This window comes from Taudactylus pleione, unplaced genomic scaffold (assembly GCF_031769625.1).
Source record: "Taudactylus pleione unplaced genomic scaffold, aTauple2 ptg000946l, whole genome shotgun sequence".
NCBI lineage: Eukaryota > Metazoa > Chordata > Amphibia > Anura > Myobatrachidae > Taudactylus > Taudactylus pleione.
This window is the reverse complement of record NW_028285347.1, coordinates 571,911-596,813: the sequence shown is the minus strand read 5'-3', so window position 1 is coordinate 596,813 and position 24,903 is coordinate 571,911.

Here is a 24,903-nt window from a genome sequence, read left to right as displayed (position 1 = left end):
TAGAATGTTATAATGGACGTTAGAATGTATATTAGAATGTTATAATGTATGTTAGAATGTTATAATGGATGTTAAAATGTTATAATGGATGTTATAATGTATATTAGAATGTTAAAATGGATGTTCGAATGTTATAATTGATTTTAGAATGTATATCAGAATGTTAAAAAGTATGTTTGAATGTTATAATGGATGTTAGAATGTATATTAGAATGTTAGAATGTATGTTAGAATGTTATAATGGATGTTAGAATGTATATTAGAATGTTATAATGTATGTTAGAATGTTATTATGGATGTTAGAATGTTATAATTGATGTTAGAATGTATATTAGAATGTTATAATGTATGTTAGAATGTTATAATGGATGTTAGAATGTATATTAGATTGTTATAATGTATGTTAGAATGTTATAATGGATGTTAAAATGTATATTAGAATGTTATAATGTATGTTAGGATGTTATAATGTATGTTAGAATGTTATAATTGGATGTTAGAATGTATATTAGATTGTTATAATGTATGTTAGAATGTTATAATGGATGTTAGAATGTATATTAGAATGTTATAATGTATGTTAGAATGTTAGAATGGATATAAGAATGTTATATTGGATGTTAGAATGTATATTAGATTGTTATAAGGTATGTTAGAATGTTATATTGGATGTTAGAATGTATATTAGAATGTTATAATGTATGTTAGAATGTTATAAAGGATGTTAGAATGTTATAATGGATGTTAGAATGTATATTATAATGTTAGAATGTATGTTAGAATGTTATTATGGATGTTAGAATGTTATAATGGATGTTAGAATGTATATTAGAAAGTTATAATGTATGTTAGAATGTTATTTTGGATGTTAAAATGTATTTTAGATTGTTATAATGTATGTTAGAATGTTATAATAGATGTTAGAATGTATATTAGAATGTTATAATGTATGTTACAATGTAATAATGTATGTTAGAATGTTATAATGGATGTTATAATGTATACTAGAATGTTATAATGTATTTTAGATTGTAATAATGTATGTTTGAATGTTATAATGGATGTTAGAATGTATATTAGAATGTTATAATGTATGTTACAATGTTATAATGTATGTTAGAATGTTATAATGGATGTTAGAATGTATATTAGAATGTTATAATGTATGTTAGAATCTTACAATTGATGATAGAATGTTATAATGGATGTTATAATGAATATTAGAATGTTAGAATGGATGTTAGAATGTTATAATGGATGTTATAATGTATATTAGAATATTATAATGTATGTTAGAATGCATGTTAGAATGTATATTATAATATTATAATGTATGTTAGAATGTTATAATGGATGTTAGAATGTATATTAGAATGTTATAATGGATGTTAGAATATTATAATGGATGTTAGATTATTATAATGGATGTTATAATGTATATTAGAATGTTAAAACGGATGTTAGAATGTTATCATTGATTTTAGAATGTATATCAGAATGTTATAAAGTATGTTAGAATGTTATAATGGATGTTAGAATGTATATTAGAATGTCAGAATGTATGTTAGAATGTTATAATGGATGTTAGAATGTTATAATTGATGTTAGAATGTATATTAGAATGTTATAATGTATGTTAGAATGTTATAATGGATGTTAGAATGTATATTAGATTGTTATAATGTATGTTAGAATGTTATAATGGATGTTAGAATGTATATTAGAATGATATAATGTATGTTACAATGTTATAATGGATGTTAGAATGTTATAATGGATGTTAGAATGTATATTAGAATGTTATAATGTATGTTACAATGTTATAATGGATGTTAGAATGTTATAATGGATGTTAGAATGTATATTAGAATGTTGTAATGTATGTTAGAATGTTATAATGGATGTTAAAATGTTATAATGGATGTTATAATGAATATTAGAATGTTATAATGTAGTTAGAATGCATGTTAGAATGTATATTAGAATGTTTTAGTGTATTTTAGAATGTTATAATGGATGTTAGAATGTATATTAGAATATTATAATGGATGTTAGAATGTTATAATGGATGATAGTACATTATAATGGATGTTATAATATATATTAGATTGTTATAATGTATGTTAGAATGTTATAATGGATGTTAGAATGTATATTAGTTTGTTATAATGTATGTTAGAATGTTATAATGGATGTTAGAATGTATATTAGAATGTTATAATGTATGTTACAATGTTATAATGGATGTTAGAATGTTATAATGGACGTTAGAATGTATATTAGAATGTTATAATGTATGTTAGAATGTTATAATGGATGTTAAAATGTTATAATGGATGTTAGAATGTATATTAGAATGTTGTAATGTATGTTAGAATGTTATAATGGATGTTAGAATGTTAAAATGGATGTTATAATGAATATTAGAATGTTAGAATGGATGTTAGAATGTTATAATGGATGTTATAATGTATATTAGAATGTTATAATGTATGTTAGAATGCATGTTAGAATGTATATTAGAAAATTATAGTGTATGTTAGAATGTTATAATGGATGTTAGAATGTATATTAGAATGTTAGAATGGATGTTAGAATGTTATAATTAATTTTAGAATGTATATCAGAATGTTAAAAAGTATGTTAGAATGTTATAATGGATGTTAGAATGTATATTAGAATGTTAGAATGTATGTTAGAATGTTATAATGGATGTTAGAATGTATATTAGAATGTTAGAATGTATGTTAGAATGTTCTTATGGATGTTAGAATGTTATAATTGATGTTAGAATGTATATTAGAATGTTATAATCTATGTTAGAATGTTATAATTGATGTTAGAATGTATATTAGATTGTTATAATGTATGTTAGAATGTTATAATGGATGTTAAAATGTATATTAGAATGTTATAATGGATGTTAGGATGTTATAATGTATGTTAGAATGTTATAATGGATGTTAGAATGTATATTAGATTGTTATAATGTATGTTAGAATGTTATAATGGATGTTAGAATGTATATTAGAATGTTATAATGTATGTTACAATGTTATAATGGATGTTAGAATGTTTTAATGGATGTTAGAATGTATATTAGAATGTTATAATGTATGTTAGAATGTTATAATGGATGTTAGAATGTTATAATGGATGTTAGAATGTATATTAGAATGTTTTAATGTATATTAGAATGATATAATGTATGTTAGAATGTTATAATGGATGTTAGAATGTTATAATGGATGTTAGAATGTATATTAGATTGTTATAATGTATGTTAGAATGTTATAATGGATGTTAGAATGTTTTAATGGATGTTAGAATGTATATTAGAATGTTATAATGTATGTTACAATGTTATAATGGATGTTAGAATGTTATAATGGATGTTAGAATGTATATTAGAATGTTGTAATGTATGTTAGAATATTATAATGGATGTTAGAATGTTATAATGGATGTTATAATGAATATTAGAATGTTATAATGTATGTTAGAATGCATGTTAGAATGTATATTAGAATGTTTTAGTGTATTTTAGAATGTTATAATGGATGTTAGAATGTATATTAGAATATTATAATGGATGTTAGAATGTTATAATGGATGATAGTACATTATAATGGATGTTATAATATATATTAGAATGTTATAATGTATGTTAGAATGTTATAATGGATGTTAGAATGTATATTAGATTGTTATAATGTATGTTAGAATGTTATAATGGATGTTAGAATGTATATTAGAATGTTATAATGTATGTTACAATGTTATAATGGATGTTAGAATGTTATAATGGACGTTAGAATGTATATTAGAATGTTATAATGTATGTTAGAATGTTATAATGGATGTTAAAATGTTATAATGGATGTTATAATGTATATTAGAATGTTAAAATGGATGTTCGAATGTTATAATTGATTTTAAAATGTATATCAGAATGTTAAAAAGTATGTTAGAATGTTATAATGGATGTCAGAATGTATATTAGAATGTTAGAATGTATGTTAGAATGTTATAATGGATGTTAGAATGTATATTAGAATGTTAGAATGTATGTTAGAATGTTATTATGGATGTTAGAATGTTATAATTGATGTTAGAATGTATATTAGAATGTTATAATGTATGTTAGAATGTTATAATGGATGTTAGAATGTATATTAGATTGTTATAATGTATGTTAGAATGTTATAATGGATGTTAAAATGTATATTAGAATGTTATAATGTATGTTAGGATGTTATAATGTATGTTAGAATGTTATAATTGGATGTTAGAATGTATATTAGATTGTTATAATGTATGTTAGAATGTTATAATGGATGTTAGAATGTATATTAGAATGTTATAATGTATGTTAGAATGTTAGAATGGATATTAGAATGTTATATTGGATGTTAGAATGTATATTAGATTGTTATAAGGTATGTTAGAATGTTATATTGGATGTTAGAATGTATATTAGAATGTTATAATGTATGTTAGAATGTTATAAAGGATGTTAGAATGTTATAATGGATGTTAGAATGTATATTATAATGTTAGAATGTATGTTAGAATGTTATTATGGATGTTAGAATGTTATAATGGATGTTAGAATGTATATTAGAAAGTTATAATGTATGTTAGAATGTTATTTTGGATGTTAAAATGTATTTTAGATTGATATAATGTATGTTAGAATGTTATAATAGATGTTAGAATGTATATTAGAATGTTATAATGTATGTTACAATGTTATAATGTATGTTAGAATGTTAGAATGGATGTTATAATGTATACTAGAATGTTATAATGTATTTTAGATTGTAATAATGTATGTTCGAATGTTATAATGGATGTTAGAATGTATATTAGAATGTTATAATGTATGTTACAATGTTATAATGTATGTTAGAATGTTATAATGGATGTTAGAATGTATATTAGAATGTTATAATGTATGTTAGAATGTTACAATGGATGATAGAATGTTATAATGGATGTTATAATGAATATTAGAATGTTAGAATGGATGTTAGAATGTTATAATGGATGTTATAATGTATATTAGAATGTTATAATGTATGTTAGAATGCATGTTAGAATGTATATTATAATATTATAATGTATGTTAGAATGTTATAATGGATGTTAGAATGTATATTAGAATGTTATAATGGATGTTAGAATATTATAATGGATGTTAGATTATTATAATGGATGTTATAATGTATATTAGAATGTTAAAACGGATGTTAGAATGTTATAATTGATTTTAGAATGTATATCAGAATGTTAAAAAGTATGTTAGAATGTTATAATGGATGTTAGAATGTATATTAGAATGTCAGAATGTATGTTAGAATGTTATAATGGATGTTAGAATGTTATAATTGATGTTAGAATGTATATTAGAATGTTATAATGTATGTTAGAATGTTATAATGGATGTTAGAATGTATATTAGATTGTTATAATGTATGTTAGAATGTTATAATGGATGTTAGAATGTATATTAGAATGTTATAATGTATGTTACAATGTTATAATGGATGTTAGAATGTTATAATGGATGTTAGAATGTATATTAGAATGTTATAATGTATGTTACAATGTTATAATGGATGTTAGAATGTTATAATGGATGTTAGAATGTATATTAGAATGTTGTAATGTATGTTAGAATATTATAATGGATGTTAGAATGTTATAATGGATGTTATAATGAATATTAGAATGTTATAATGTATGTTAGAATGCATGTTAGAATGTATATTAGAATGTTTTAGTGTATTTTAGAATGTTATAATGGATGTTAGAATGTATATTAGAATATTATAATGGATGTTAGAATGTTATAATGGATGATAGTACATTATAATGGATGTTATAATATATATTAGAATGTTATAATGTATGTTAGAATGTTATAATGGATGTTAGAATGTATATTAGATTGTTATAATGTATGTTAGAATGTTATAATGGATGTTAGAATGTATATTAGAATGTTATAATGTATGTTACAATGTTATAATTGATGTTAGAATGTTATAATGGACGTTAGAATGTATATTAGAATGTTATAATGTATGTTAGAATGTTATAATGGATGTTAAAATGTTATAATGGATGTTATAATGTATATTAGAATGTTAAAATGGATGTTCGAATGTTATAATTGATTTTAGAATGTATATCAGAATGTTAAAAAGTATGTTAGAATGTTATAATGGATGTTAGAATGTATATTAGAATGTTAGAATGTATGTTAGAATGTTATAATGGATGTTAGAATGTATATTAGAATGTTAGAATGTATGTTAGAATGTTATTATGGATGTTAGAATGTTATAATTGATGTTAGAATGTATATTAGAATGTTATAATGTATGTTAGAATGTTATAATGGATGTTAGAATGTATATTAGATTGTTATAATGTATGTTAGAATGTTATAATGGATGTTAAAATGTATATTAGAATGTTATAATGTATGTTAGGATGTTATAATGTATGTTAGAATGTTATAATTGGATGTTAGAATGTATATTAGATTGTTATAATGTATGTTAGAATGTTATAATGGATGTTAGAATGTATATTAGAATGTTATAATGTATGTTAGAATGGATATTAGAATGTTATATTGGATGTTAGAATGTATATTAGATTGTTATAAGGTATGTTAGAATGTTATATTGGATGTTAGAATGTATATTAGAATGTTATAATGTATGTTAGAATGTTATAAAGGATGTTAGAATGTTATAATGGATGTTAGAATGTATATTATAATGATAGAATGTATGTTAGAATGTTATTATGGATGTTAGAATGTTATAATGGATGTTAGAATGTATATTAGAAAGTTATAATGTATGTTAGAATGTTATTTTGGATGTTAAAATGTATTTTAGATTGTTATAATGTATGTTATAATGTTATAATAGATGTTAGAATGTATATTAGAATGTTATAATGTATGTTACAATGTTATAATGTATGTTAGAATGTTATAATGGATGTTATAATGTATACTAGAATGTTATAATGTATTTTAGATTGTAATAATGTATGTTCGAATGTTATAATGGATGTTAGAATGTATATTAGAATGTTATAATGTATGTTACAATGTTATAATGTATGTTAGAATGTTATAATGGATGTTAGAATTTATATTAGAATGTTATAATGTATGTTAGAATGTTACAATTGATGATAGAATGTTATAATGGATGTTATAATGAATATTAGAATGTTAGAATGGATGTTAGAATGTTATAATGGATGTTATAATGTATATTAGAATGTTATAATGTATGTTAGAATGCATGTTAGAATGTATATTATAATATTATAATGTATGTTAGAATGTTATAATGGATGTTAGAATGTATATTAGAATGTTAGAATGGATGTTAGAATATTATAATGGATGTTAGATTATTATAATGGATGTTATAATGTATATCAGAATGTTAAAAAGTATGTTAGAATGTTATAATGGATGTTAGAATGTATATTAGAATGTCAGAATGTATGTTAGAATGTTATAATGTATGTTAGAATGTTATAATTGATGTTAGAATGTATATTAGAATGTTATAATGTATGTTAGAATGTTATAATGGATGTTAGAATGTATATTAGATTGTTATAATGTATGTTAGAATGTTATAATGGATGTTAGAATGTATATTAGAATGTTATAATGTATGTTACAATGTTATAATGGATGTTAGAATGTTATAATGGATGTTAGAATGTATATTAGAATGTTATAATGTATGTTACAATGTTATAATGGATGTTAGAATGTTATAATGGATGTTAGAATGTATATTAGAATGTTGTAATGTATGTTATAATGTTATAATGGATGTTAAAATGTTATAATGGATGTTATAATGAATATTAGAATGTTATAATGTATGTTAGAATGCATGTTAGAATGTATATTAGAATGTTTTAGTGTATTTTAGAATGTTATAATGGATGTTAGAATGTATATTAGAATATTATAATGGATGTTAGAATGTTATAATGGATGATAGTACATTATAATGGATGTTATAATATATATTAGAATGTTATAATGTATGTTAGAATGTTATAATGTATGTTAGAATGTTATAATGGATGTTAGAATGTATATTAGTTTGTTATAATGTATGTTAGAATGTTATAATGGATGTTAGAATGTATATTAGAATGTTATAATGTATGTTACAATGTTATAATGGATGTTAGAATGTTATAATGGACGTTAGAATGTATATTAGAATGTTATAATGTATGTTAGAATGTTATAATGGATGTTAAAATGTTATAATGGATGTTAGAATGTATATTAGAATGTTGTAATGTATGTTAGAATGTTATAATGGATGTTAGAATGTTAAAATGGATGTTATAATGAATATTAGAATGTTAGAATGGATGTTAGAATGTTATAATGGATGTTATAATGTATATTAGAATGTTATAATGTATGTTAGAATGCATGTTAGAATGTATATTAGAAAATTATAGTGTATGTTAGAATGTTATAATGGATGTTAGAATGTATATTAGAATGTTAGAATGGATGTTAGAATGTTATAATTGATTTTAGAATGTATATCAGAATGTTAAAAAGTATGTTTAGAATGTTATAATGGATGTTAGAATGTATATTAGAATGTTAGAATGTATGTTAGAATGTTATAATGGATGTTAGAATGTATATTAGAATGTTAGAATGTATGTTAGAATGTTATTATGGATGTTAGAATGTTATAATTGATGTTAGAATGTATATTAGAATGTTATAATGTATGTTAGAATGTTATAATTGATGTTAGAATGTATATTAGATTGTTATAATGTATGTTAGAATGTTATAATGGATGTTAAAATGTATATTAGAATGTTATAATGGATGTTAGGATGTTATAATGTATGTTAGAATGTTATAATGGATGTTAGAATGTATATTAGATTGTTATAATGTATGTTAGAATGTTATAATGGATGTTAGAATGTATATTAGAATGTTATAATGTATGTTACAATGTTATAATGGATGTTAGAATGTTTTAATGGATGTTAGAATGTATATTAGAATGTTATAATGTATGTTAGAATGTTATAATGGATGTTAGAATGTTATAATGGATGTTAGAATGTATATTAGAATGTTTTAATGTATATTAGAATGTTATAATGTATGTTAGAATGTTAGAATGGATGTTAGAATGTTATAATGGATGTTAGAATGTATATTAGATTGTTATAATGTATGTTAGAATGTTATAATGGATGTTAGAATGTATATTAGAATGTTATGATGTATGTTACAATGTTATAATGGATGTTAGAATGTTATAATGGATGTTAGAATGTATATTAGAATGTTATAATGTATGTTACAATGTTATAATGGATGTTAGAATGTTATAATGGATGTTAGAATGTATATTAGAATGTTGTAATGTATGTTAGAATATTATAATGGATGTTAGAATGTTATAATGGATGTTATAATGAATATTAGAATGTTATAATGTATGTTAGAATGCATGTTAGAATGTATATTAGAATGTTTTATTGTATTTTAGAATGTTATAATGGATGTTAGAATGTATATTAGAATATTATAATGGATGTTAGAATGTTATAATGGATGATAGTACATTATAATGGATGTTATAATATATATTAGAATGTTATAATGTATGTTAGAATGTTATAATGGATGTTAGAATGTATATTAGATTGTTATAATGTATGTTAGAATGTTATAATGGATGTTAGAATGTATATTAGAATGTTATAATGTATGTTACAATGTTATAATGGATGTTAGAATGTTATAATGGACGTTAGAATGTATATTAGAATGTTATAATGTATGTTAGAATGTTATAATGGATGTTAAAATGTTATAATGGATGTTATAATGTATATTAGAATGTTAAAATGGATGTTCGAATGTTATAATTGATTTTAGAATGTATATCAGAATGTTAAAAAGTATGTTTGAATGTTATAATGGATGTTAGAATGTATATTAGAATGTTAGAATGTATGTTAGAATGTTATAATGGATGTTAGAATGTATATTAGAATGTTATAATGTATGTTAGAATGTTATTATGGATGTTAGAATGTTATAATTGATGTTAGAATGTATATTAGAATGTTATAATGTATGTTAGAATGTTATAATGGATGTTAGAATGTATATTAGATTGTTATAATGTATGTTAGAATGTTATAATGGATGTTAAAATGTATATTAGAATGTTATAATGTATGTTAGGATGTTATAATGTATGTTAGAATGTTATAATTGGATGTTAGAATGTATATTAGATTGTTATAATGTATGTTAGAATGTTATAATGGATGTTAGAATGTATATTAGAATGTTATAATGTATGTTAGAATGTTAGAATGGATATAAGAATGTTATATTGGATGTTAGAATGTATATTAGATTGTTATAAGGTATGTTAGAATGTTATATTGGATGTTAGAATGTATATTAGAATGTTATAATGTATGTTAGAATGTTATAAAGGATGTTAGAATGTTATAATGGATGTTAGAATGTATATTATAATGTTAGAATGTATGTTAGAATGTTATTATGGATGTTAGAATGTTATAATGGATGTTAGAATGTATATTAGAAAGTTATAATGTATGTTAGAATGTTATTTTGGATGTTAAAATGTATTTTAGATTGTTATAATGTATGTTAGAATGTTATAATAGATGTTAGAATGTATATTAGAATGTTATAATGTATGTTACAATGTAATAATGTATGTTAGAATGTTATAATGGATGTTATAATGTATACTAGAATGTTATAATGTATTTTAGATTGTAATAATGTATGTTTGAATGTTATAATGGATGTTAGAATGTATATTAGAATGTTATAATGTATGTTACAATGTTATAATGTATGTTAGAATGTTATAATGGATGTTAGAATGTATATTAGAATGTTATAATGTATGTTAGAATCTTACAATTGATGATAGAATGTTATAATGGATGTTATAATGAATATTAGAATGTTAGAATGGATGTTAGAATGTTATAATGGATGTTATAATGTATATTAGAATATTATAATGTATGTTAGAATGCATGTTAGAATGTATATTATAATATTATAATGTATGTTAGAATGTTATAATGGATGTTAGAATGTATATTAGAATGTTATAATGGATGTTAGAATATTATAATGGATGTTAGATTATTATAATGGATGTTATAATGTATATTAGAATGTTAAAACGGATGTTAGAATGTTATCATTGATTTTAGAATGTATATCAGAATGTTATAAAGTATGTTAGAATGTTATAATGGATGTTAGAATGTATATTAGAATGTCAGAATGTATGTTAGAATGTTATAATGGATGTTAGAATGTTATAATTGATGTTAGAATGTATATTAGAATGTTATAATGTATGTTAGAATGTTATAATGGATGTTAGAATGTATATTAGATTGTTATAATGTATGTTAGAATGTTATAATGGATGTTAGAATGTATATTAGAATGTTATAATGTATGTTACAATGTTATAATGGATGTTAGAATGTTATAATGGATGTTAGAATGTATATTAGAATGTTATAATGTATGTTACAATGTTATAATGGATGTTAGAATGTTATAATGGATGTTAGAATGTATATTAGAATGTTGTAATGTATGTTAGAATGTTATAATGGATGTTAAAATGTTATAATGGATGTTATAATGAATATTAGAATGTTATAATGTAGTTAGAATGCATGTTAGAATGTATATTAGAATGTTTTAGTGTATTTTAGAATGTTATAATGGATGTTAGAATGTATATTAGAATATTATAATGGATGTTAGAATGTTATAATGGATGATAGTACATTATAATGGATGTTATAATATATATTAGATTGTTATAATGTATGTTAGAATGTTATAATGGATGTTAGAATGTATATTAGTTTGTTATAATGTATGTTAGAATGTTATAATGGATGTTAGAATGTATATTAGAATGTTATAATGTATGTTACAATGTTATAATGGATGTTAGAATGTTATAATGGACGTTAGAATGTATATTAGAATGTTATAATGTATGTTAGAATGTTATAATGGATGTTAAAATGTTATAATGGATGTTAGAATGTATATTAGAATGTTGTAATGTATGTTAGAATGTTATAATGGATGTTAGAATGTTAAAATGGATGTTATAATGAATATTAGAATGTTAGAATGGATGTTAGAATGTTATAATGGATGTTATAATGTATATTAGAATGTTATAATGTATGTTAGAATGCATGTTAGAATGTATATTAGAAAATTATAGTGTATGTTAGAATGTTATAATGGATGTTAGAATGTATATTAGAATGTTAGAATGGATGTTAGAATGTTATAATTAATTTTAGAATGTATATCAGAATGTTAAAAAGTATGTTAGAATGTTATAATGGATGTTAGAATGTATATTAGAATGTTAGAATGTATGTTAGAATGTTATAATGGATGTTAGAATGTATATTAGAATGTTAGAATGTATGTTAGAATGTTCTTATGGATGTTAGAATGTTATAATTGATGTTAGAATGTATATTAGAATGTTATAATCTATGTTAGAATGTTATAATTGATGTTAGAATGTATATTAGATTGTTATAATGTATGTTAGAATGTTATAATGGATGTTAAAATGTATATTAGAATGTTATAATGGATGTTAGGATGTTATAATGTATGTTAGAATGTTATAATGGATGTTAGAATGTATATTAGATTGTTATAATGTATGTTAGAATGTTATAATGGATGTTAGAATGTATATTAGAATGTTATAATGTATGTTACAATGTTATAATGGATGTTAGAATGTTTTAATGGATGTTAGAATGTATATTAGAATGTTATAATGTATGTTAGAATGTTATAATGGATGTTAGAATGTTATAATGGATGTTAGAATGTATATTAGAATGTTTTAATGTATATTAGAATGATATAATGTATGTTAGAATGTTATAATGGATGTTAGAATGTTATAATGGATGTTAGAATGTATATTAGATTGTTTTAATGTATGTTAGAATGTTATAATGGATGTTAGAATGTTTTAATGGATGTTAGAATGTATATTAGAATGTTATAATGTATGTTACAATGTTATAATGGATGTTAGAATGTTATAATGGATGTTAGAATGTATATTAGAATGTTGTAATGTATGTTAGAATATTATAATGGATGTTAGAATGTTATAATGGATGTTATAATGAATATTAGAATGTTATAATGTATGTTAGAATGCATGTTAGAATGTATATTAGAATGTTTTAGTGTATTTTAGAATGTTATAATGGATGTTAGAATGTATATTAGAATATTATAATGGATGTTAGAATGTTATAATGGATGATAGTACATTATAATGGATGTTATAATATATATTAGAATGTTATAATGTATGTTAGAATGTTATAATGGATGTTAGAATGTATATTAGATTGTTATAATGTATGTTAGAATGTTATAATGGATGTTAGAATGTATATTAGAATGTTATAATGTATGTTACAATGTTATAATGGATGTTAGAATGTTATAATGGACGTTAGAATGTATATTAGAATGTTATAATGTATGTTAGAATGTTATAATGGATGTTAAAATGTTATAATGGATGTTATAATGTATATTAGAATGTTAAAATGGATGTTCGAATGTTATAATTGATTTTAAAATGTATATCAGAATGTTAAAAAGTATGTTAGAATGTTATAATGGATGTCAGAATGTATATTAGAATGTTAGAATGTATGTTAGAATGTTATAATGGATGTTAGAATGTATATTAGAATGTTAGAATGTATGTTAGAATGTTATTATGGATGTTAGAATGTTATAATTAATGTTAGAATGTATATTAGAATGTTATAATGTATGTTAGAATGTTATAATGGATGTTAGAATGTATATTAGATTGTTATAATGTATGTTAGAATGTTATAATGGATGTTAAAATGTATATTAGAATGTTATAATGTATGTTCGGATGTTATAATGTATGTTAGAATGTTATAATTGGATGTTAGAATGTATATTAGATTGTTATAATGTATGTTAGAATGTTATAATGGATGTTAGAATGTATATTAGAATGTTAGAATGTATGATAGAATGTTAGAATGGATATTAGAATGTTATATTGGATGTTAGAATGTATATTAGATTGTTATAAGGTATGTTAGAATGTTATATTGGATGTTAGAATGTATATTAGAATGTTATAATGTATGTTAGAATGTTATAAAGGATGTTAGAATGTTATAATGGATGTTAGAATGTATATTATAATGTTAGAATGTATGTTAGAATGTTATTATGGATGTTAGAATGTTATAATGGATGTTAGAATGTATATTAGAAAGTTATAATGTATGTTAGAATGTTATTTTGGATGTTAAAATGTATTTTAGATTGTTATAATGTATGTTAGAATGTTATAATAGATGTTAGAATGTATATTAGAATGTTATAATGTATGTTACAATGTTATAATGTATGTTAGAATGTTATAATGGATGTTATAATGTATACTAGAATGTTATAATGTATTTTAGATTGTAATAATGTATGTTCGAATGTTATAATGGATGTTAGAATGTATATTAGAATGTTATAATGTATGTTACAATGTTATAATGTATGTTAGAATGTTATAATGGATGTTAGAATGTATATTAGAATGTTATAATGTATGTTAGAATGTTACAATTGATGATAGAATGTTATAATGGATGTTATAATGAATATTAGAATGTTAGAATGGATGTTAGAATGTTATAATGGATGTTATAATGTATATTAGAATGTTATAATGTATGTTAGAATGCATGTTAGAATGTATATTATAATATTATAATGTATGTTAGAATGTAATAATGGATGTTAGAATGTATATTAGAATGTTATAATGGATGTTAGAATATTATAATGGATGTTAGATTATTATAATGGATGTTATAATGTATATTAGAATGTTAAAACGGATGTTAGAATGTTATAATTGATTTTAGAATGTATATCAGAATGTTAAAAAGTATGTTAGAATGTTATAATGGATGTTAGAATGTATATTAGAATGTCAGAATGTATGTTAGAATGTTATAATGGATGTTAGAATGTTATAATTGATGTTAGAATGTATATTAGAATGTTATAATGTATGTTAGAATGTTATAATGGATGTTAGAATGTATATTAGATTGTTATAATGTATGTTAGAATGTTATAATGGATGTTAGAATGTATATTAGAATGTTATAATGTATGTTACAATGTTATAATGGATGTTAGAATGTTATAATGGATGTTAGAATGCATATTAGAATGTTATAATGTATGTTACAATGTTATCATGGATGTTAGAATGTTATAATGGATGTTAGAATGTATATTAGAATGTTGTAATGTATGTTAGAATGTTATAATGGATGTTAAAATGTTATAATGGATGTTATAATGATTATTAGAATGTTATAATGTATGTTAGAATGCATGTTAGAATGTATATTAGAATGTTTTAGTGTATTTTAGAATGTTATAATGGATGTTAGAATGTATATTAGAATATTATAATGGATGTTAGAATGTTATAATGGATGATAGTACATTATAATGGATGTTATAATATATATTAGAATGTTATAATGTATGTTATAATGTTATAATGGATGTTAGAATGTATATTAGTTTGTTATAATGTATGTTAGAATGTTATAATGGATGTTAGAATGTATATTAGAATGTTATAATGTATGTTACAATGTTATAATGGATGTTAGAATGTTATAATGGACGTTAGAATGTATATTAGAATGTTATAATGTATGTTAGAATGTTATAATGGATGTTAAAATGTTATAATGGATGTTAGAATGTATATTAGAATGTTGTAATGTATGTTAGAATGTTATAATGGATGTTAGAATGTTAAAATGGATGTTATAATGAATATTAGAATGTTAGAATGGATGTTAGAATGTTATAATGGATGTTATAATGTATATTAGAATGTTATAATGTATGTTAGAATGCATGTTAGAATGTATATTAGAAAATTATAGTGTATGTTAGAATGTTATAATGGATGTTAGAATGTATATTAGAATGTTAGAATGGATGTTAGAATGTTATAATTGATTTTAGAATGTATATCAGAATGTTAAAAAGTATGTTAGAATGTTATAATGGATGTTAGAATGTATATTAGAATGTTAGAATGTATGTTAGAATGTTATAATGGATGTTAGAATGTATATTAGAATGTTATAATGTATGTTAGAATGTTATTATGGATGTTAGAATGTTATAATTGATGTTAGAATGTATATTAGAATGTTATAATGTATGTTAGAATGTTATAATTGATGTTAGAATGTATATTAGATTGTTATAATGTATGTTAGAATGTTATAATGGATGTTAAAATGTATATTAGAATGTTATAATGGATGTTAGGATGTTATAATGTATGTTAGAATGTTATAATGGATGTTAAAATGTATATTAGATTGTTATAATGTATGTTAGAATGTTATAATGGATGTTAGAATGTATATTAGAATGTTATAATGTATGTTACAATGTTATAATGGATGTTAGAATGTTTTAATGGATGTTAGAATGTATATTAGAATGTTATAATGTATGTTAGAATGTTATAATGGATGTTAGAATGTTATAATGGATGTTAGAATGTATATTAGAATGTTTTAATGTATATTAGAATGTTATAATGGATGTTAGAATGTTATAATGGATGTTATAATGAATATTAGAATGTTATAATGTATGTTAGAATGCATGTTAGAATGTATATTAGAAAGTTTTAGTGTATTTTAGAATGTTATAATGGATGTTAGAATGTATATTAGAATGTTATAATGTATGTTACAATGTTATAATGTATGTTAGAATGTTATAATGGATGTTAGAATGTATATTAGAATGTTATAATGTATGTTAGAATGTTACAATGGATGATAGAATGTTATAATGGATGTTATAATGAATATTAGAATGTTAGAATGGATGTTAGAATGTTATAATGGATGTTATAATGTAGATTAGAATGTTATAATGTATGTTAGAATGCATGTTAGAATGTATATTAGAATATTATAATGTATGTTAGAATGTTATAATGGATGTTAGAATGTTAAAATGGATGTTATAATGAATATTAGAATGTTAGAATGGATGTTAGAATGTTATAATGGATGTTATAATGTATATTAGAATGTTATAATGTATGTTAGAATGCATGTTAGAATGTATATTAGAAAATTATGGTGTATGTTAGAATGTTATAATGGATGTTAGAATGTATATTAGAATGTTAGAATGTATGTTAGAATGTTATAATGGATGTTAGAATGTATATTAGAATGTTAGAATGTATGTTAGAATGTTATTATGGATGTTAGAATGTTATAATTGATGTTAGAATGTATATTAGAATGTTATAATGTATGTTAGAATGTTATAATTGATGTTAGAATGTATATTAGATTGTTATAATGTATGTTAGAATGTTATAATGGATGTTAAAATGTATATTAGAATGTTATAATGGATGTTAGGATGTTATAATGTATGTTAGAATGTTATAATGGATGTTAGAATGTATATTAGATTGTTATAATGTATGTTAGAATGTTATAATGGATGTTAGAATGTATATCAGAATGTTATAATGTATGTTACAATGTTATAATGGATGTTAGAATGTTTTAATGGATGTTAGAATGTATATTAGAATGTTATAATGTATGTTAGAATGTTATAATGGATGTTAGAATGTTATAATGGATGTTAGAATGTATATTAGAATGTTTTAATGTATATTAGAATGATATAATGTATGTTAGAATGTTATAATGGATGTTAGAATGTTATAATGGATGTTAGAATGTATATTAGATTGTTATAATGTATGTTAGAATGTTATAATGGATGTTAGAATGTTTTAATGGATGTTAGAATGTATATTAGAATGTTATAATGTATGTTACAATGTTATAATGGATGTTAGAATGTTATAATGGATGTTAGAATGTATATTAGAATGTTGTAATGTATGTTAGAATATTATAATGGATGTTAGAATGTTATAATGGATGTTATAATGAATATTAGAATGTTATAATGTATGTTAGAATGCATGTTAGAATGTATATTAGAATGTTTTAGTGTATTTTAGAATGTTATAATGGATGTTAGAATGTATATTAGAATATTATAATGGATGTTAGAATGTTATAATGGATGATAGTACATTATAATGGATGTTATAATATATATTAGAATGTTATAATGTATGTTATAATGTTATAATGGATGTTAGAATGTATATTAGTTTGTTATAATGTATGTTAGAATGTTATAATGGATGTTAGAATGTATATTAGAATGTTATAATGTATGTTACAATGTTATAATGGATGTTAGAATGTTATAATGGACGTTAGAATGTATATTAGAATGTTATAATGTATGTTAGAATGTTATAATGGATGTTAAAATGTTATAATGGATGTTAGAATGTATATTAGAATGTTGTAATGTATGTTAGAATGTTATAATGGATGTTAGAATGTTAAAATGGATGTTATAATGAATATTAGAATGTTAGAATGGATGTTAGAATGTTATAATGGATGTTATAATGTATATTAGAATGTTATAATGTATGTTAGAATGCATGTTAGAATGTATATTAGAAAATTATAGTGTATGTTAGAATGTTATAATGGATGTTAGAATGTATATTAGAATGTTAGAATGGATGTTAGAATGTTATAATTGATTTTAGAATGTATATCAGAATGTTAAAAAGTATGTTAGAATGTTATAATGGATGTTAGAATGTATATTAGAATGTTAGAATGTATGTTAGAATGTTATAATGGATGTTAGAATGTATATTAGAATGTTAGAATGTATGTTAGAATGTTATTATGGATGTTAGAATGTTATAATTGATGTTAGAATGTATATTAGAATGTTATAATGTATGTTAGAATGTTATAATTGATGTTAGAATGTATATTAGATTGTTATAATGTATGTTAGAATGTTATAATGGATGTTAAAATGTATATTAGAATGTTATAATGGATGTTAGGATGTTATAATGTATGTTAGAATGTTATAATGGATGTTAGAATGTATATTAGATTGTTATAATGTATGTTAGAATGTTATAATGGATGTTAGAATGTATATTAGAATGTTATAATGTATGTTACAATGTTATAATGGATGTTAGAATGTTTTAATGGATGTTAGAATGTATATTAGAATGTTATAATGTATGTTAGAATGTTATAATGGATGTTAGAATGTTATAATGGATGTTAGAATGTATATTAGAATGTTTTAATGTATATTAGAATGTTATAATGTATGTTAGAATGTTATAATGGATGTTAGAATGTTATAATGGATGTTAGAATGTATATTAGATTGTTATAATGTATGTTAGAATGTTATAATGGATGTTAGAATGTATATTAGAATGTTATGATGTATGTTACAATGTTATAATGGATGTTAGAATGTTATAATGGATGTTAGAATGTATATTAGAATGTTATAATGTATGTTACAATGTTATAATGGATGTTAGAATGTTATAATGGATGTTAGAATGTATATTAGAATGTTGTAATGTATGTTAGAATATTATAATGGATGTTAGAATGTTATAATGGATGTTATAATGAATATTAGAATGTTATAATGTATGTTAGAATGCATGTTAGAATGTATATTAGAATGTTTTATTGTATTTTAGAATGTTATAATGGATGTTAGAATGTATATTAGAATATTATAATGGATGTTAGAATGTTATAATGGATGATAGTACATTATAATGGATGTTATAATATATATTAGAATGTTATAATGTATGTTAGAATGTTATAATGGATGTTAGAATGTATATTAGATTGTTATAATGTATGTTAGAATGTTATAATGGATGTTAGAATGTATATTAGAATGTTATAATGTATGTTACAATGTTATAATGGATGTTAGAATGTTATAATGGACGTTAGAATGTATATTAGAATGTTATAATGTATGTTAGAATGTTATAATGGATGTTAAAATGTTATAATGGATGTTATAATGTATATTAGAATGTTAAAATGGATGTTCGAATGTTATAATTGATTTTAGAATGTATATCAGAATGTTAAAAAGTATGTTTGAATGTTATAATGGATGTTAGAATGTATATTAGAATGTTAGAATGTATGTTAGAATGTTATAATGGATGTTAGAATGTATATTAGAATGTTATAATGTATGTTAGAATGTTATTATGGATGTTAGAAAGTTATAATTGATGTTAGAATGTATATTAGAATGTTATAATGTATGTTAGAATGTTATAATGGATGTTAGAATGTATATTAGATTGTTATAATGTATGTTAGAATGTTATAATGGATGTTAAAATGTATATTAGAATGTTATAATGTATGTTAGGATGTTATAATGTATGTTAGAATGTTATAATTGGATGTTAGAATGTATATTAGATTGTTATAATGTATGTTAGAATGTTATAATGGATGTTAGAATGTATATTAGAATGTTATAATGTATGTTAGAATGTTAGAATGGATATAAGAATGTTATATTGGATGTTAGAATGTATATTAGATTGTTATAAGGTATGTTAGAATGTTATATTGGATGTTAGAATGTATATTAGAATGTTATAATGTATGTTAGAATGTTATAAAGGATGTTAGAATGTTATAATGGATGTTAGAATGTATATTATAATGTTAGAATGTATGTTAGAATGTTATTATGGATGTTAGAATGTTATAATGGATGTTAGAATGTATATTAGAAAGTTATAATGTATGTTAGAATGTTATTTTGGATGTTAAAATGTATTTTAGATTGTTATAATGTATGTTAGAATGTTATAATAGATGTTAGAATGTATATTAGAATGTTATAATGTATGTTACAATGTAATAATGTATGTTAGAATGTTATAATGGATGTTATAATGTATACTAGAATGTTATAATGTATTTTAGATTGTAATAATGTATGTTTGAATGTTATAATGGATGTTAGAATGTATATTAGAATGTTATAATGTATGTTACAATGTTATAATGTATGTTAGAATGTTATAATGGATGTTAGAATGTATATTAGAATGTTATAATGTATGTTAGAATCTTACAATTGATGATAGAATGTTATAATGGATGTTATAATGAATATTAGAATGTTAGAATGGATGTTAGAATGTTATAATGGATGTTATAATGTATATTAGAATATTATAATGTATGTTAGAATGCATGTTAGAATGTATATTATAATATTATAATGTATGTTAGAATGTTATAATGGATGTTAGAATGTATATTAGAATGTTATAATGGATGTTAGAATATTATAATGGATGTTAGATTATTATAATGGATGTTATAATGTATATTAGAATGTTAAAACGGATGTTAGAATGTTATCATTGATTTTAGAATGTATATCAGAATGTTATAAAGTATGTTAGAATGTTATAATGGATGTTAGAATGTATATTAGAATGTCAGAATGTATGTTAGAATGTTATAATGGATGTTAGAATGTTATAATTGATGTTAGAATGTATATTAGAATGTTATAATGTATGTTAGAATGTTATAATGGATGTTAGAATGTATATTAGATTGTTATAATGTATGTTAGAATGTTATAATGGATGTTAGAATGTATATTAGAATGTTATAATGTATGTTACAATGTTATAATGGATGTTAGAATGTTATAATGGATGTTAGAATGTATATTAGAATGTTATAATGTATGTTACAATGTTATAATGGATGTTAGAATGTTATAATGGATGTTAGAATGTATATTAGAATGTTGTAATGTATGTTAGAATGTTATAATGGATGTTAAAATGTTATAATGGATGTTATAATGAATATTAGAATGTTATAATGTAGTTAGAATGCATGTTAGAATGTATATTAGAATGTTTTAGTGTATTTTAGAATGTTATAATGGATGTTAGAATGTATATTAGAATATTATAATGGATGTTAGAATGTTATAATGGATGATAGTACATTATAATGGATGTTATAATATATATTAGATTGTTATAATGTATGTTAGAATGTTATAATGGATGTTAGAATGTATATTAGTTTGTTATAATGTATGTTAGAATGTTATAATGGATGTTAGAATGTATATTAGAATGTTATAATGTATGTTACAATGTTATAATGGATGTTAGAATGTTATAATGGACGTTAGAATGTATATTAGAATGTTATAATGTATGTTAGAATGTTATAATGGATGTTAAAATGTTATAATGGATGTTAGAATGTATATTAGAATGTTGTAATGTATGTTAGAATGTTATAATGGATGTTAGAATGTTAAAATGGATGTTATAATGAATATTAGAATGTTAGAATGGATGTTAGAATGTTATAATGGATGTTATAATGTATATTAGAATGTTATAATGTATGTTAGAATGCATGTTAGAATGTATATTAGAAAATTATAGTGTATGTTAGAATGTTATAATGGATGTTAGAATGTATATTAGAATGTTAGAATGGATGTTAGAATGTTATAATTAATTTTAGAATGTATATCAGAATGTTAAAAAGTATGTTAGAATGTTATAATGGATGTTAGAATGTATATTAGAATGTTAGAATGTATGTTAGAATGTTATAATGGATGTTAGAATGTATATTAGAATGTTAGAATGTATGTTAGAATGTTCTTATGGATGTTAGAATGTTATAATTGATGTTAGAATGTATATTAGAATGTTATAATCTATGTTAGAATGTTATAATTGATGTTAGAATGTATATTAGATTGTTATAATGTATGTTAGAATGTTATAATGGATGTTAAAATGTATATTAGAATGTTATAATGGATGTTAGGATGTTATAATGTATGTTAGAATGTTATAATGGATGTTAGAATGTATATTAGATTGTTATAATGTATGTTAGAATGTTATAATGGATGTTAGAATGTATATTAGAATGTTATAATGTATGTTACAATGTTATAATGGATGTTAGAATGTTTTAATGGATGTTAGAATGTATATTAGAATGTTATAATGTATGTTAGAATGTTATAATGGATGTTAGAATGTTATAATGGATGTTAGAATGTATATTAGAATGTTTTAATGTATATTAGAATGATATAATGTATGTTAGAATGTTATAATGGATGTTAGAATGTTATAATGGATGTTAGAATGTATATTAGATTGTTATAATGTATGTTAGAATGTTATAATGGATGTTAGAATGTTTTAATGGATGTTAGAATGTATATTAGAATGTTATAATGTATGTTACAATGTTATAATGGATGTTAGAATGTTATAATGGATGTTAGAATGTATATTAGAATGTTGTAATGTATGTTAGAATATTATAATGGATGTTAGAATGTTATAATGGATGTTATAATGAATATTAGAATGTTATAATGTATGTTAGAATGCATGTTAGAATGTATATTAGAATGTTTTAGTGTATTTTAGAATGTTATAATGGATGTTAGAATGTATATTAGAATATTATAATGGATGTTAGAATGTTATAATGGATGATAGAACATTATAATGGATGTTATAATATATATTAGAATGTTATAATGTATGTTAGAATGTTATAATGGATGTTAGAATGTATATTAGATTGTTATAATGTATGTTAGAATGTTATAATGGATGTTAGAATGTATATTAGAATGTTATAATGTATGTTACAATGTTATAATGGATGTTAGAATGTTATAATGGACGTTAGAATGTATATTAGAATGTTATAATGTATGTTAGAATGTTATAATGGATGTTAAAATGTTATAATGGATGTTATTATGTATATTAGAATGTTAAAATGGATGTTCGAATGTTATAATTGATTTTAAAATGTATATCAGAATGTTAAAAAGTATGTTAGAATGTTATAATGGATGTCAGAATGTATATTAGAATGTTAGAATGTATGTTAGAATGTTATAATGGATGTTAGAATGTATATTAGAATGTTAGAATGTATGTTAGAATGTTATTATGGATGTTAGAATGTTATAATTGATGTTAGAATGTATATTAGAATGTTATAATGTATGTTAGAATGTTATAATGGATGTTAGAATGTATATTAGATTGTTATAATGTATGTTAGAATGTTATAATGGATGTTAAAATGTATATTAGAATGTTATAATGTATGTTCGGATGTTATAATGTATGTTAGAATGTTATAATTGGATGTTAGAATGTATATTAGATTGTTATAATGTATGTTAGAATGTTATAATGGATGTTAGAATGTATATTAGAATGTTATAATGTATGATAGAATGTTAGAATGGATATTAGAATGTTATATTGGATGTTAGAATGTATATTAGATTGTTATAAGGTATGTTAGAATGTTATATTGGATGTTAGAATGTATATTAGAATGTTATAATGTATGTTAGAATGTTATAAAGGATGTTAGAATGTTATAATGGATGTTAGAATGTATATTATAATGTTAGAATGTATGTTAGAATGTTATTATGGATGTTAGAATGTTATAATGGATGTTAGAATGTATATTAGAAAGTTATAATGTATGTTAGAATGTTATTTTGGATGTTAAAATGTATTTTAGATTGTTATAATGTATGTTAGAATGTTATAATAGATGTTAGAATGTATATTAGAATGTTATAATGTATGTTACAAT